The 16,172-nt window shown below is 41.5% G+C and overlaps 1 protein-coding gene across 1 annotated transcript in view; it reads right to left on the reverse strand.

The window, feature by feature from the left end:
- The window catches only part of EDAR (ectodysplasin A receptor), a 72,226-nt gene that overhangs the window by 27,950 nt on the left and 28,104 nt on the right, over positions 1-16,172 (reverse strand). The window lies entirely within an intron of this gene.

The following is a 16,172-nucleotide window of genomic DNA, read 5'->3' on the forward strand; positions in this document are numbered from 1 at the left end:
GAAAAAGAGGCACAAATTGTTTTGTATGATACAACATATTAAATGGTATTGTTAGAGTACATAATATGCCGTAGGGATTTTATGTCTTCAAATTGCAAATGTTTGCTGCACTTTGGTCCTCGTAGATATGAGCTGCTCTTTAAGTTTTGCTGGTCTCAGATGCTGCAAGGTTTTAGACTCTCAGAAAAAGAATGCAATTACTGCTTTGTGCCACACTTAAGCATACGATCTGTGTTGGAGCAGCACTTCAGTGTTCAAGATAGCCACTAACATTTACTTTTTAAACTCTAAATGGATTAAGTAAAGTTGCATCACGCCAGCATCCAGCTAGGAACTTATTTATATGCTCCTTTAAGCAATTGGGCTAGCTGAGACAGGTAACTGGGTGGGTAGACAAAGTGAGTTATATCTCTTTCTGCAGGAAATTGCACTTTGAAACCTAAAAAACCAAAGAGAATCGGAGATAAATTGTCCTAAATCTGGAGGTGAGAGATAGAAAACAGTCATGCCATTGCATGAACTGTCAAACACTTAAGTTGGACAAAGGCTTTGGCTACAACAGTGTAGTTACTTGGAAAAGTTCCAGGGACATAATCTTCACACATATGTCTGTTAAACTGAATCCTAATTATAAAACAGCTTGTTCAACTTCAGCTATGAATATTATCAAGGCTGTTTCCACAATGGTATTGCAAAGTCATCACATTTATTATAAATTGGGTATGGACCCAAATTTTCACTAGTGAAGTCTGAATATTTAACTTTACAAACAGTGAAGCAAAAACATGCTTCACTGGCTTTTGAGGCACCCAGATGTTTACTGTTTGAGGTACTTATATGCAATCATAGCCAGATTTGAAAAATGGAAATGAAGAAGTCTTGCCTATTAATGTATAATACAATCTTCTCCATCCATTTGGTATTTATTTATACAAAATGTTGAAAGTGTCAAGTTATATATACATACATACAATATTTTTCTCTTTCAATATAAATATATACGTGTTGTGTGTAAACATACATTTTTTCCTTGCATTCTATTATACATAGCAATTCGTCAAGCATATGGCAAATAGTTTTTAACTGTAAAAAACACAACAATTCAAAGTGCTGAATATGGCCAGATAAGAACACAAGGGGAGATTTATTTTCCCCATATTGGAAAAAAAAAATGTTAAATTTAATTATTCACCCCCGTTTTCAAGTATGCTGCCATAAACTGGCAATGTTACTTTTTAATTTGTGAGTATGTGTGTGGTTTTTTATTTATTTTTTTATTCCTTCTAAAGGTAAAAATCAAAATACGTACTTTATTTTCATAGTGCAGAGGAGTGGGGAAAAGCAGATGTAGGAGGTTTCTGGCAGTTGGGATGTAGGTAGCTCCTCAGTTGGAATGATACCTGCTGGTATCTACCAAGACATGCTGGGCTGCACCTAGGCTCACTTTCAATTTTCAAACATTTTAATTTACACCCACGCTATATAATCTATCACACTTTAATCTTGTCTGCAGAACAAGGGATTTTCTAAGGCTAAGATCACTTTTGTTTTTAACTGACATATGTAGAAACATGCAGAGCTTGGACAACCAGGCTGTGTCTGCCAAGAAGCAGGGAAAAAGTGTCCAGTTATTATGGGCCCTAACCATTAAGAGCAATTAGCTCTGAGGAATGCTTGAACAAATTTACAGGTGGTTCCCTTCCCCCTCATATTCCTAGGTACTCACTGCTCCTGGGAGGCCTCCAGAGGCCAAATGAGGAGCCCAGGGCCTCAAGGGAGAGGGTGGAGGGAAACACTGGGTTATACAAATTTGGCTTCCAAGACAGATTTTCAAATGAACAAAACAGAAATCAGGCATTCAGGATGTGTCTGCTATCTCACACTGAGAGCCACATCACTAGCCTTGGACACTGCTCCAGAACAAACCAAAGGCTGTCCCTGTGACACAGGGCATGCTACGGCACTTCTTAGTTCAGGAGATGAGGAGCAGATCATGCATCTATGTAGAACTATGCTGCTCTATAAAAGTCTTTATCTATGAACAAATTTGGGTCCACTGCTGATCTTTTTCATTGTTGGTACTGAAGCATGTGTAGGAAATCCAGATTAAAACATGTACTGGTGAACAGAAATCATTTTGAAAATCCTTTCTGCCCCTCCACCACACATGATTTTTGGGAAAGCTTTATGCTGGTTTTGTCCTACAAATTCAGTCCTTCTTCAAGTGCATGTAAATATCATCTGCAGCAATGCATCAGCTGAAGAATTATCATCAGCTGAAGAACGCTTCATTACAAAAATGAAGAATTAACCAGTGTGGAGCAATGTCAGTCTGCCTGTTTTGGCTAACACAAATGACGGTCCCGTAGGATGGCAGGCAGTAATCATCAGGAAGGAGCTGGAAGTGTATTTTTGGAGGGATCACACAATGGCTCCTATGCAACATGGGATTTCCAGCAGCTCATCTAGTGAGCCCTCTGCACATCCTGACTCATGCCTCAGCTGAGGACAGGCGGGTGTATGGAGAGGAGGTGTAAAATACAGGCTCAGGTCTTTGCAGATCAGGTGTGCAACACAGCAAGTCTCAGCCTGACTAGAGGGGGTTGCTAATTACAGCCATATTTGCCTTTCGGGGCATATTCGTTAATAACTGTTAGGAATACGCACAGAGGCTGACAGGAAAAGGAAGACTATTTTGCCAGTGGCAACCACAGCAAGAGGTGCTAGAGACTTGCTGTCTCAGCTTCTCTCCAGGAGACTGTGAGGCACAGGTTTGGCCTGGGGGAATAGGAAAAGAGACGCCTGGGTCCCTGTCACTCAAGTATTTCTCTTCCCAGATGAAAGGTCCTTCCGTACAGTCTTTGCGGCATCTCACCATGGACTGGTAGGTACACATAAATAGATAAATATATACATAAGTCCCCAGGCAGAAAATGCTTGGTTCATGCTGTTTGAAGGAGAAAAGGGAGCATTCGCTGTAGTCAGCCTTTGAATTTAATTTACTTAGATAATTAGGTAGTGCTGCCACTATGTTTACAGTATCCGTGAGTAAATGGAGTAAAGAAGTAGAATACGCAAACAGTGAGGTTACAGTAGTTGGTGGTCTAAGCTAAACAGCTTTCAATAAATGGCCTTAGCTGTTATTTTAGTTCTGTGGCTTCTGTATTAACACAGCGTAAAAACTAATTTCCTGTCATCAAGACTTTTTTTGTTTGTTTAAATAGAAACTGATGAAAAAAGGAGAAGCACATGGATCAAGGTACAGAAATCTGTGCTTAATGCTGCAGAGAAGGGTTTTTTTTGGTGTTTCTGCATTTCTTTAATTTCATCACTAATATAGATACACTTCAAGGATGCAAGTCTTGACTTCACGAGAAGAAAGGCTCAATATCTGTCTCAGAGAGCTTCACCATTTTGATATTTCTGTACGCATACAGATCCATTCTGGGCAGGAGAACGAGAGACAAAAAATTTTGTATAAATAAAAGGAGGGTTGATCATTATGAACTTCACAGGTGCCACCAACAAATTCAGTGCCTGTTTGAGTTCCCAAGGTTTACGAGAGGAACCTTGTGAACCGCCTTCTTGCAGATTATCACAGTTTCTTGCATGTGCGTGGTAGATAATCTTTGTCTGCTCCGATGCTGCTAAATCCTTCTTAACTGAGATAAGCATATAATCCTCACTGCAGGGCCTCATCCATTTCAGAGTTCAGCAGCAGAGTTCAGTTTGGCTCCAGCCTCGCAAAAACAAAGATGTGGTTTGAATTTTCCTTTCAGGAAGAAAGAGGCGTCTCGGAACACATCATTGAATGACAATGATGGCAGTGCAAGCTTGGAAAGAGAATAAACTTAGAAAACTATAAGCAAATGAAAACACAGAGATTATGAAGAAAACTATTGTGTAGCCTTAGTTACAGTTTGTATTACTGTGAGCACCAGAAAAAAAAACAACGGTGTACAGAACAATAATACATTTGCAGGATAAGGTGAACTACGCACTTTCCAATATCTACTTTATATCACTTTGACCTTACAAATACACCCTAAGAACTACCTCAGAGAAAGATACAACTCTGTCCTTCCTTTTACCTGAAACATCAAAAAGAAGCTACAACAGCTCAAGCTACACATACCTCTTTAATTGCCTCTGTGATCTGGTACCTCCATCAGAAAAATAATTAACTGCTTGGGCATAGCAACAAGATTTTTTCCTGTGGGAGTTATGTTGACTAGAGGGGACATCAGAGATTCCTTCATTTGCCAATGAGGACAATGCATGCTGAAGATCTAGGGGCTATCAAGACTAATAAAGAGCTATCTGTCTCCTCACAGACTGGCTTATCTGGAAACTACATCTGGAAGTCTGTACCAAAGCTGTTTTCTCATCTTACACAAAGACATACGTTGGTTCTCATGTAGGCATCAGCTTTCTGAAAATGTTTTCAGGAAGAAAAATAAAAGAATAAAGGATATGATACAGGAAAAAAGCACAAAAGAGAGAAAGAAGGAATTCCTTACATGTTTTTTATATGCAGCTTGGCTGCTTGTGGAAATAGGGGCATGCATTAGGTGCATCCCCAGCCCACTTCAGAGGTGTTACCTCTAGGAAGTCTGGTGTCTTGGTGGGGAAGTGACAGAGCAAGGATAAGGTCCTTAAGACCTTTGGATGCATAGGCAGCTGCTGCAGCTCTCCTATCAGTGCTATTTTATGCACAAAAATGCTCATGAGGGCAAAAATGTGAGCAGAGACTTGCACTTTCCCCAAGTCAAAAGGCTGTCTTGACCCTTAGGCTAAGTCATGTGATCTCTTTTGTTTTCTATAATTAAAGAAATAATAATAATCTGGGATTTGTTCTAACACACAATTACAAAAAAAAAATCAGCACCCTCACGTCTGTAATGGAGAAAAAAATCTTGACTTCTTTTGGCCAGCCCCCATGAGGATTTTCCCCAGCAGGAAAAGCTTCCTTTCAACCTTCCCAAAACCAAAATTTTTTGAAGGAGGCTTTCATGAAGACTTCCCTTTTATTTTGAGCCTCTCCTAATGCCTGCCAGGAAGTGCTACAACACATTCTTCCCAGCTTGCTCACTTCCTTCCTCAGTTGGATCTGGTGGGCCATCTCATACAAAAGACCAGCAGTGGGCAGCCTCAGAGACCGAAACTAGCTGACAGCTGCCAGAGGGCATTGGAGTTTCCATGGAAAGAGGCACAGGAAAGATCTGGATGAACTGTAAATGAGCATATCAGGCTTCTTGATCAAACAACCCCCGTGCAAGAAATAACAAGGAACTGCACTCATATACTGTCTGCTGCGTAACACCAGAGCCACACCAGGCTGTGCTTCTCACAGGGCTTGGCCCTGCCTGAGGAACAGAACACTCACTTTTGGTACTGCACTTTCAGGGGTGAGCTGAAATTGCTGTGATAAAAGCAGCTCACTTTAGATTCAGAATCTCTTCCTAATTCGTGAGACATGTGTTACCTCCCATTTGGAGCAGAAAATCAGCAGCCTATTAGGAAAATACAAACCACTCAAGCAATTACGATGTTTTTCTAACATCTTTTCCCTTTTATAGGGCTCTATGCTTTCTAGATGACAGATAACATAATGAGAGCAGTCTGAGCTTTGGCTTGCATTATAGAGATCAGCAAGGATTTGAGCTCACACTTTGCTTCTGTTCCTCAGGGTCCAATCCTGTGAGCTGCTGAGCATCTTCAAGCCTGATGGTATTTAGGAAGCAGATAAGTTTTAGAGTTTTAGAAGAAACAGATATCCTTTATAGACTATAATTGTTGATTGACAGTATAGAGGTGGAGAAATTTAGAAATACTTTACTGGAAGAAATTGAGTTGAAATCCTACAGTGACCATCAACAGAATTCACAGAAAATGTAAATAGAATAAACCCTACAGTGACCATTAATAAATAATGTCTGTTCCTAGCTCTGCAGCACATTTGCATTTTTTAGCTAAAAGCCAGAAAAATTGTTAAGAGAGCTCAAACCACAGTTGTTTTTATTTTCCACGGTTTGCATGAAAACATCTGAACTGCTGCTTTCCAGATGGACACAGAATAGCAGCAGTGGGCTCTTCAAAGTGTGAATCTCCCAGGAATAGATTACTACATGCGAGCAGATGTCACCGGGATGGTACTAGCCACCAACTTCTTGCCCTTGCAAGTGCATTAAGCAACACTGAAGCCTCTTGTTTTCAACAGGCCTCTGTCTTGCAGACAAAGGGATATATTTGCTGCCAACAAGCATTATTTTTTGTATTATTCTCCTTTTTACATAACTGTGTTTGAAGGGGATTTATTGCTCTTGCAAACTGAAGGCTGGCCGCATATAAATTCAGAGTTATATCCCAAGCTGCCTGGGCCACCACTGTCACTGGGAAATGCAGGGAGAGGGAGCCTGGGGGAGCTCTTAGATGAGAAAAGGCCCCACACAGGCAGCAAGGCTACAAGGGTGCCTGAAGTGCAAGGTGGCTGGGGGCATTGCTCTGGGTAGTGCTGGAAAAGCTGTCCCTCTGAGCCCCATTTATCCACTCAACCCACGGGTGTGGGTCCCACCTGCGGGGACAGAGAGGGGATGTGACCTTAAGGCCAAAACATGGCTCCCAGTGCAAGGCAGGAGGGAGGAACATGCCGGAGCAGCCAAAGCCCGGTGTCTGTAGATAGTTATCAGCTAAGGCCTGCTGAGGCTGCTGACTGTGCCCACTACTGGGCCTACCCAAGGAGAGAACAACACCACGTCTTAACTCCAGCCCAAGTCACAGCCCACTCCACGCTTATGACCACACAAACTGCATGCTTACAGGCATGTATGTGTACACGGAGACTTCTATTTTACACCCACAAACTCTCCAAATGCTGGCTGCCCCTGAGATCATTTGATGGCCTGGTGGAGGTAAACCTCTGCTTCACAGAGGCACAGTTAGAAAGTGAAGAAGATGAGAAAATGGCTTTCTTTGCTGCAATACTTTCTCTATTGACTCGCTAATCATAAAATCTCCTCACAAGTTCTCTGAGGCCCTCATTTTTTTTTTTAATGAAGGTGTTTGCATTCCTAATTGAGGAGCACATTAAGCCTAGTGGTACCTTATCTGATAAACCCATTACTAGGCTATGTCAAGCTGAGCCTTTCAAGGGAGCAAGCTGGTTTTAAAAACTGGTTGTCCTCTGGGCTGGGAACGTGCATCCAAGAGCCTGCAATTAACTTGGGTTAATTACAAAATACCAGAAATGTAATAGTGTATTTAAAAATACATCACAGGTGCTAATGACTTTTTTTTTCCTCCCCCCTCCTTTTTTTCCCCCTGCTCTGCAGGAGCTTACAGGCTGTCGCTGCCTTCCCAGTTAACATAACCCCAACTCCACAGGTGTTAACCACTGTTTTCTCGCATGTGGTGGAATTGATTAGCATAATAAGATTGATCTGAGAGTCCCTGCTTCCATCTTGCAGTTACCATGGCTTACAGTGCTGCTTTTGGGCCTACTGAAGGAGTTAGGTCTGAGATCTGTTTGATGTACCTAGATACATCAGCCAGTTTAACAAAAGGGATTGCTTCTCTCTACATATCTGTTCCCCCTCAATCTACCAAAGCCAGTGCACACATACACTGCAAACTTCTTGACACCACTAGCAGCTATGGAAAATACAAGCACATGAGAATAAATACATGACCTCCTTCCCAAGGAAGAGCAACCCTGCAACTGTATCCTAGGTATTTCAAAAGGAATACTGCCTTCCAGCTTGACATGCTCAACAAATTTTTATTGCAGTTTGCAACTTTTTATACTCTTACATATTTGGAAAGTAGGCAGGAGCCTTTGGTTCAGCAAATCCTCCCCTGACATCACCTATAGTTCTGTGCCTGCTCATTTTTGACATGGTGAACAGTATCACTGTGCTTTATTGAAGTCCAGATTGCCTACGGAACCTGCATCCATTTAGAAATTAAAGCTTCCTGTCAAGGATGACTTAGAAACCTGGTTTTATCTAGCAAGATCATATTGTATTGTGCATCTAAAGGAAGTCTCTAATTCTTTTATGATTTAACAAAATACATAGGTATATTTATTTTGCAAAAAGCACTACCCAAACTATTGAGTTATTGATCCCAAAAGTAGCTGGGAAGGGAAGGATACCCTCCGCAGTAAGTACTATCATCCAAAAGTTTTATATAAAGTACCTCCCCCTACAAGCCTCACTGCTGAAACCATATGAGGCAAACCATGAAGCAGCAGGGCATGAGAAGGATGAATGACTGCAGGTCTCACCGGCCTACATATGCACTGGCTGTGAGAGGTGTCATGCTGGAGGAGAGGAGCTGAAAGGTGAAAATGTATGCTGGCAAAGACTGAGTGGGAAGTTATGCGGTGGTACAACTCCTCTATGCTCCAAGGAGAAAAAGAGATTTTTATCACTCATATGTACATTTATTTCCTCATCCCATTCCAATGACATGATCGCAAGAAAACATGAAGATGTGGTTTTAAAAGTATTACTCTATCCTGATGCAGAGCTGATATGGAGGAAACGTGGCAGAACACTATGGGAAAAATGAAGAAGATAATATTCAAAGAGAATTCAAGCAATGGTGAACATCATGGCCTTGCAATCTTGAGTTCTACAATCTAGATTTATAGTTGTGTGTGTTTTTTTAAATTTAGCTTCATCCGAAGCTGCTGTTTGATGAGTCTTTGTGCAAGCTAAGAGTGTGAATGTAACTTTGAACAGATTATAGATTTTACAATATATAGGAAAAATGAAACAAGGACAGGAAAAGGAAACCGGGGAAGCAATGTCAGTCCTACAAGGTCTGGAAGAAAAAAATCCAGTGAGAGAAAAGAAAAAAAGGGGAAAAAAAGATTTAAAGTTATTCCCAGAAATACTGTATATGTTCAAATAAACATAATCTTTCCTGGTACAGACCAGAAACTGACACATTTTTCTACCAGATGATGAGGGATGTTGTAGTGAATAGAAACAACTCCTTCCAGCTGCCTCAATATTACATGTAACATCTGGTCAGTTTTGAGATTTTGGATTTGACTGTTCTTTAAAAATGAGAACTTCCTACAGTTTCCCTCAGAAACTCTTAAGTGCAAAATGTCATCCATAAGCAGCTGAAGACCTTCTGCTCTCTCTGACTGCAGCTCTTGCAAAGAAGAGAGGACTTCTGGGACTGCATTATTTTATGCTTCAAAATTTAAGTTACAGGCAAACTGTCCTCCCCATAAAACACGTTTGAACAGATTTAACACTGTCCCTCAGTGGTTAAGCTAATGTTCTGATTTCATACTTCCCATATGAGTGTTTTCTTTATGCGTGCTACAAGCGAAGGTTCACAGAGCTCGATTTCCCAAACCAGATCCCGACTCCACTGGGGGGCAGCACATTAGCACATATCTTAACGCTGCACTCGTCTGCTTCCCTGAAAGCAAATTTTCCTAGAGAAATGTTCAGCTATGATGTGAAGTTTTGCTTAATGGAACAAATACACACAAAAAAAGATATAACACTGACTATCTCTTCTTATACGTGCTGCTAGATCACTGAATTGTTAGCTAAACAATCAACACTAAGCCTGAGAATGAAACCAAGTCTGAAAATACAGAGCTAGTTTAAAGATAAACTATTTATTGGCACCAGGATCAACAGATTCTAAATTAGCTACAAAGCTGCAGGGAATAATGACATGTGAAGTCAGTTTTTTTCTTTTTTCTTTTTTCTTTTTTTTTTTTTCTTTTTAATTCTTAGCCCCTCAGGAGATTTGGGATGGTTTGATGTTCATCTGGAGACTTGACAAAATTCTACAGAAACTTAATAGCCTGCCAACATGGGTGGTTGTTGCTCGAAGGCATTTTAACATGGCAAAGGTCCTGTCTATGAGCTGCAGACCTGCATCACTTAAAGGCAGCTTGGAATGACATGAAAACAGGAGCCGCACAGTGTCAGGACCCCGCACGCAGCATTGTGAGGGTAACGTGCACATATCCCCGCTTTCCTGGGGCAGCCAAGGTGTAGGAGGAATCCATTTGGCCTTTAATTATTCTGTGCACCGCCTAAGTGTTAAACCCCACAAGCTGCTACCACGCCTATATACCAGGGCTTGGGTGGGACAGAGCTCCTGCCTCCTGGTTAGAACAGAAATGAAGACCGGAGGGTGAGTTGATGCTGGATGAAAACAGGAACCAGGGCAAAAGTCTAGGCACAGAGCTGGAGGGAGGCATGACGGCCACGTGTCCAGAGTGAGAAGCTTGGGCCAGAGCAGGGTACAAGGCTGCAAACAGGAAAGGGGAATCTGGTGTAACTGGAAGGCAGCAGAGCCAAACAAAGGCTGTGGTTCCCCTTTGGTGGGGTTCCACCTGCCGATCAGCTCTCAGTCACCTGGGAGATGACTGCTGTGTGGAACCTGGGTTATGTGACTCCTGAAAATGGCACGGGGCCTCTAGGGCTGGAGACAATGCCAGTCTCCTGTGAGCAAACCACAAAGGCTCTGGGAAGCAGAAGTGAAGCCATGCTGTGCAGGGAGGCAGGATGGGGAAGAGGATGAGTCTTAAACCATCCTTGATGTTCATGTCTCTACTTGAAGGCATGTGAGAAGATTGCTCCACAGAGAGCAGTGATGTCTGCCCTGTGGCAGCTCCTGCTTCTCCTGGTAAAGCTCTGCAACACTGTGCCAACCTCTTTGGGATGGTGACAAGAATTAAAGTTGAACAAAACCCTGGTTATGTGCCATCCCGAAGGAAGGAATACAGATATTCTAGCCTGAAGTCAGGAGCTGAGTGGTTGAGAGATACATGCTCACAGAGCAGGCGTTGTAGGGGAAACACCAGTGAAGAAAAAGCCTGGGCAGGTTTTAAGCTGGTGTACCTTTCTGAAAGAAGCTCTGAGCTGTACTTGTAGGAAAACTGTTCAGCTGAGAGAAGCCTGATCTGACATACTGATGGGGATTGCTCACAGCTGATGCTGGGACCTTCACAGATTTTTGCAGTGGCACAATTGTACCTTCTGAGAGGAAACAAACGCTTTTGTGTTTTGGGCTGTGGGAAAATGTGAAGTACACATTGGGTACATTTGCTAGCACTTTAACCCTTCCTGATGGCTTGAGCTTCTTCTTGTCCCTGTCTGGGTACATTCAAACAGGTTTTGGAGAAGAGCTGAGCAGAAATGGTAGAGCTACTTAGAATCTCTCCAGGCTAGGAAGAGGCAGAACTTGCTGGAAATTTGTGCACACTCATCAGTCCTTGGATTTTCGAGCTAGTGGAAGAGGAGGTTCTCACTGTGCTTTGTGGGTTTTTGTTTTGGTTTGGTTTCTTATTTTTTCAGGGCTGGACATGCAACAGATGGTTTTCTCCATGAGGCTTGCAGCCAAGAACAGGGCTTTACTTTGCCACAGGTTGGATGAACACATCTGGGCTTTATAAGGAAAAGACTTCCGAAGCAGGAGAAGGAAGATGAAAGAGCCCTTAAAGAAATGGCCCAGCTACGTCTCACACAACTAATAAACTCTAGTATGGCCACTAGAGGAAAAGAGGCAGAATTGGATGCATCACTCTATGGACAGGGGAGATGGGCTGCTGGAAAGCAGTGCAGTAGGTCACAGAAATAAGAGAAACACTGTCTGGATGGAGGTAGGTCACTTCACTACATTTGTTGGCAGAAGAGAAGTCAAAAGCAGAAAGCAAAGATGGCAAAAACTGAGATAATTGTAGGAGGAATAAAAATATTTTGTTGTCGAATTGGTTGTCAGGATGATAAGAAAAAAGAAAACTTTACATCTGTAAATTCAAGTATTTACTTTTTTGGCATTTAAGAACTTACCATAATTGCAGTGACAAAAGGCTGATTGTTCTCCTTGGATTAAACTTGCCTAAATTCAGATAATATTGCAAACACTTCTTCAGTTCATATGGACCTTTACTGGAAAAACTGGATCACAGATACTTACTATTTTGGGTTGTTGCATCCTCATGTTATGCCTTCATACATTTTATTACTAAACATGGAAAAAGCTTCATTCTCTCTAATTTCTTTCACATCTGACAGCTTCCTAGCTGGTGGCCAAGTACTTGAAAAGAAAAATTCCTTTTGCTAGGCCAGCATGGATGTTTTTCTTCTGCTTCATCCCCTTATTTTTGAAGAGATAATTTTGATGGTGAAGTTATATTATGATAATAAGATACATTAAACTAGCCTAGTTAAACAAGATTTTTGCCTCTTCTCAACTGTATTTTTATTAAAAAATAAACCTCTAAGACATACATTGTATCAAAAGCAGCATACTATAAAGACATTAGATTTTACAAAAAATAAGATAAACAATTCTGTATATATCAGTACAGAAAAATACATCTTGTCAGAAGAAAAAAAAGAGATTGTGAGGTCTGTGTTTATCTGTGTTTATTGTAGATTTGTTATCAAATAATTCAATCATCAAAAGAAAAACGACCAGACGGGATCTCAGAAAGTTCTCTCATCTACCCTTCTGTTTCATGTTAAGACAAAGTCAATATCCACCAATATCCCGACAAACATATATCTAACCAGGTCTTAGGATCCTCCAGTAACAGAGATTCCACATTTTTTCCTTGGCCATTTATTCCAGTACTTTGTCATTCTTGGTTTAAGGCAGCTCCTCTTAATGTCTAATTTATGCCTCTCTTCATTCACTTGAAGATGCTGCAATTCACCTTGCCCACCACATACATGAAGAACAAATTATTTTCTTCTGCTCTGCAATAGTCTACAAATTTGAGTCTGATATCATGTCTCAGATTGGCTACACCTTTATACAAAACAATCCAAATTCATCCAATCTCACATCATTAAGATGAGATTTTCAGAGTGCTGATTCTTGTTGCTTCTACCTGGATTTTGCCCAACTTGTCCCAATCTTTCTTGAGGTGAATGTCTAAAACTGAACACAGTATTTTAATGAAGACCTTGACCATCCGAATAGAGCATTTCATTGGAGAGTTTATAAGGTCTTTTTTACACATCCTGGGATTAGGTTGCGATGAGAATAAAGAGTTGGCAGATGGGCAGCGATGAGACGAAAGAAGCCACTGCATGTTTGATGCTGGTGTGGTTTTGACTTGTTCTTCTGCCTCCTTCCCCAAAATCTATGTTGGCATTTCTATCAAGATGTGAGAAAATATCTTGCATTTGTATGAGAAGTAACAGTTTTAAAATGCTACTATTTATGCATCAGCAAATACATTCCTTTTGTATTGCCCAAACCTGTGTCTAAACTCTGCTCTCCGTTTTTCATTCTACTGGTGTAAACTCTACCAAGTTTGTTTGCCAGTGATGCCATAGCACCATGTTCCCATTCTCCATGCTCCTTGCTTTGCCAGGTTGGTGAAGGGGATGTTGAGACTGACATGGTAAGAGTGTTTTCATCTGGAGAACAAAAGCAATCTGTATGCTCAGAAAGCTGTCATCGTATCTCCTGCAGACTGCTGAGCCATGCCAGCTTCAAGCTTTTCACTGTGGTGCTGGATGAAAGCAAAGACTACAACATCATGAGCTGCTATTTTGAGTTGGATGCTCAAGTTGCTAAAAAAGATTTTTCTGGCAGAACATCTTTGCAATATTTCCACTACAGAAATCTGCTTTCATCCTTAAATCCTAATGCCTCTTTTTGAGGGCTGAATGTATTATGGGCAAACACACTTGCGTGGCCAAGAAAGAATCCAGTTGTGAGGGCTGGTAAAAACAGTTCTAGTTTAAATATAGCAAAAAAATCTCACTCATCTATCCATTGATCTATGTATTGCATATGTCACCTGATGGCCAACATTCAGCTCAAGCTACTGCACAAGGCCTTCATAAACAATCTTTATTTTAGAACAGAATAGAAAAGAACAATTTGATTGGAAGGAATATCATAGAGTGATAGAATATTCCAAGTTGGAAGGGACTCACAAGGATCAACGAGTCCAACTCCTGGTTCCACAGAGGCCCATCTAAAATTCAAACCGTATGTCTGAGAGCAGAGTCCAAACCTTGAATTCTGGCAGTGTCAGGCCATGACCACTGCCCTGGGCAGCCTGTTCCATGCTCACCACCCTCTGGTGAAGAACCTTTTCATAACCCCCAGCCTGAATCTCCCCTGATACAGCTCCATGTTGTTCCCTCCCCTCGGGCCCTGTCACTGTAATCAGAGAGCAGAGATCAGTGCTGTCTCTCTGCTCCCCTTGTGAGGAGACATAGATCTCCATGAGACCTCCCCTCATCGAATCCAGCTGCTTGACCACTTCACAGCTAACCAGCTAAAGCATGCTTAATGGAGGTCATAACCAAAATGCCTCTTGAACACTGATGGGCACAGGGCATCAACCACCTCTCTAGGAAGGCTGCTACAGTGTTTGACCACTCTCATGGTAAATACATGTTTCCCAATGCCCAGTATGACCTGGTGCATCTTTGTGCCATTCCACTGCACCCTGCCATCAATTCCCAGGAGCAGAGCCTGGCACCTCCCTCTCCTTCCTCTTCTCAGTGAGCTGCAGAGAGCAATAAGGTGGCCTCAACCTCCTCTTCTCCAGCTTGGACAGCCCAGTGTCTTCAGCCTCTCTTCATAGGTCATGCCTTCTCTTTTACCAGATTTGTTGTGGCTGCTCTGGCTGCTTTCAAGTACTGGAGCATCCTTTATTATACTGTGGAGCCCACAGCATAATTTCTTTATAATAAACCAACACAAATCTATTAACTTCAGCAAGAATACATTGCAGATAATCATTGTTCCTTGATCAAATGTTACAGTTAGGTTATTAACTCCTTAAGTGACTTGCAGAAAGAGCTACTAGCAATGGGACTCACTACTTGTGCTTTTAGCTGCCATCCTGAAGCAGAAAAGGAAATCAGAGTAATACGAAGTGCACAGAACATGAAAGATGCTACAGTAAAGCTTGGGTCTTGCCTCTTTGGAGTATGTCTTAATGCTGCATTTTTTTCTGCATGGAAGACTGAAAGAAGGCTTTCATTGTGAAGATTTTGTAAAAAGCTATGATTGCTTCTGCAGATACAGTTTCTCTGTACTTTGAAGACCAATAACATAGAAGAAACATGCAAAGCTTTAATATGATACAAGCCTTAAAACTGTCCTGTTATTAACACTATATGACCCCTACTAAGTAGAAAAGCAGGGCATCCAGAGAATGAAATTACTAAGTTTCTGCAGATGGTGAAGCTCTAAAGTACCCCATTTTGCAAGTTCCAAGGCCATCAAGCCCTGAAAAGAGGTTGAATGTGAAAATACCTGTTTTTAGCTTTTTATGTTTGGTTGTTTTTTTTTTAGCTTCTTCAGAAGATAATGCATTAAAATAGATTGGAGTGTCTTTCAAGTGTTTTACTGCTTGCTTGAGTTCACTCCCAGAGAAAGCAATCTGCTTTGAAAGGAGTCTAACAAATAGATCAGAGATCTGCTAACATCATCACATGAGAAAGCCAGTGCTAACTGAATGCTTTTGGAGAAATGCAGGCAAAAAACAGACTGCTTGCCTGATCTGTAAGCAATTTGCAGTCCTAGGTGTTGAGATGGGATAGCATTACTTTGAGTTTATCCTAGAAAGAAAGCTAGTCCATACAGCAAAGCCAGAGCCAGCTTCATTGTTCTGGATTCATCTGAAATGGAGGAAACCTGTTTTTTGTCTGGAACAGCTCATATGAAACTACCTTTATACTAGTAGCACCTGCTTCAATATCTTCTGGAATACTTCGAGGTGCTGCTTAGAGTCAGTTAATAGGGTGATCTCCTCTCCTGAATGAGACAGATCAAATCCCAAATCAGTTTGATATATTTTATTTAATTACATTTTATGTTAAAAACGTGTGTGATCTACTTGCAGAGCACACTGGAAAAAACTTATGTCCAGAAAATAACACCTCCACACCTAGTGGGTCACCTTTGAAAAGGCAAACATTTATAGTAGTGTGGAGGCAGAAGGGGGGCACAGATAGGTTAGAGCAAGATCAGCAGCCTAAATGAGACACCAAGGCCAGGAGCACTGCTAGGCTGTGAGGCTTAGAAGGAGCTAGCATAGCTGAGGGCACTTCTCAGCATCCAAACACTGGGACAAAACTAGAGGCAGGGTAGTGTGGCATGCAGTAAGCCCCCAGCTCTGGAGCTGGCTGTTTAAAGAACCAGGGGAAAGA

This window comes from Meleagris gallopavo, chromosome 1, assembly GCF_000146605.3.
Source record: "Meleagris gallopavo isolate NT-WF06-2002-E0010 breed Aviagen turkey brand Nicholas breeding stock chromosome 1, Turkey_5.1, whole genome shotgun sequence".
Lineage (NCBI taxonomy): Eukaryota > Metazoa > Chordata > Aves > Galliformes > Phasianidae > Meleagris > Meleagris gallopavo.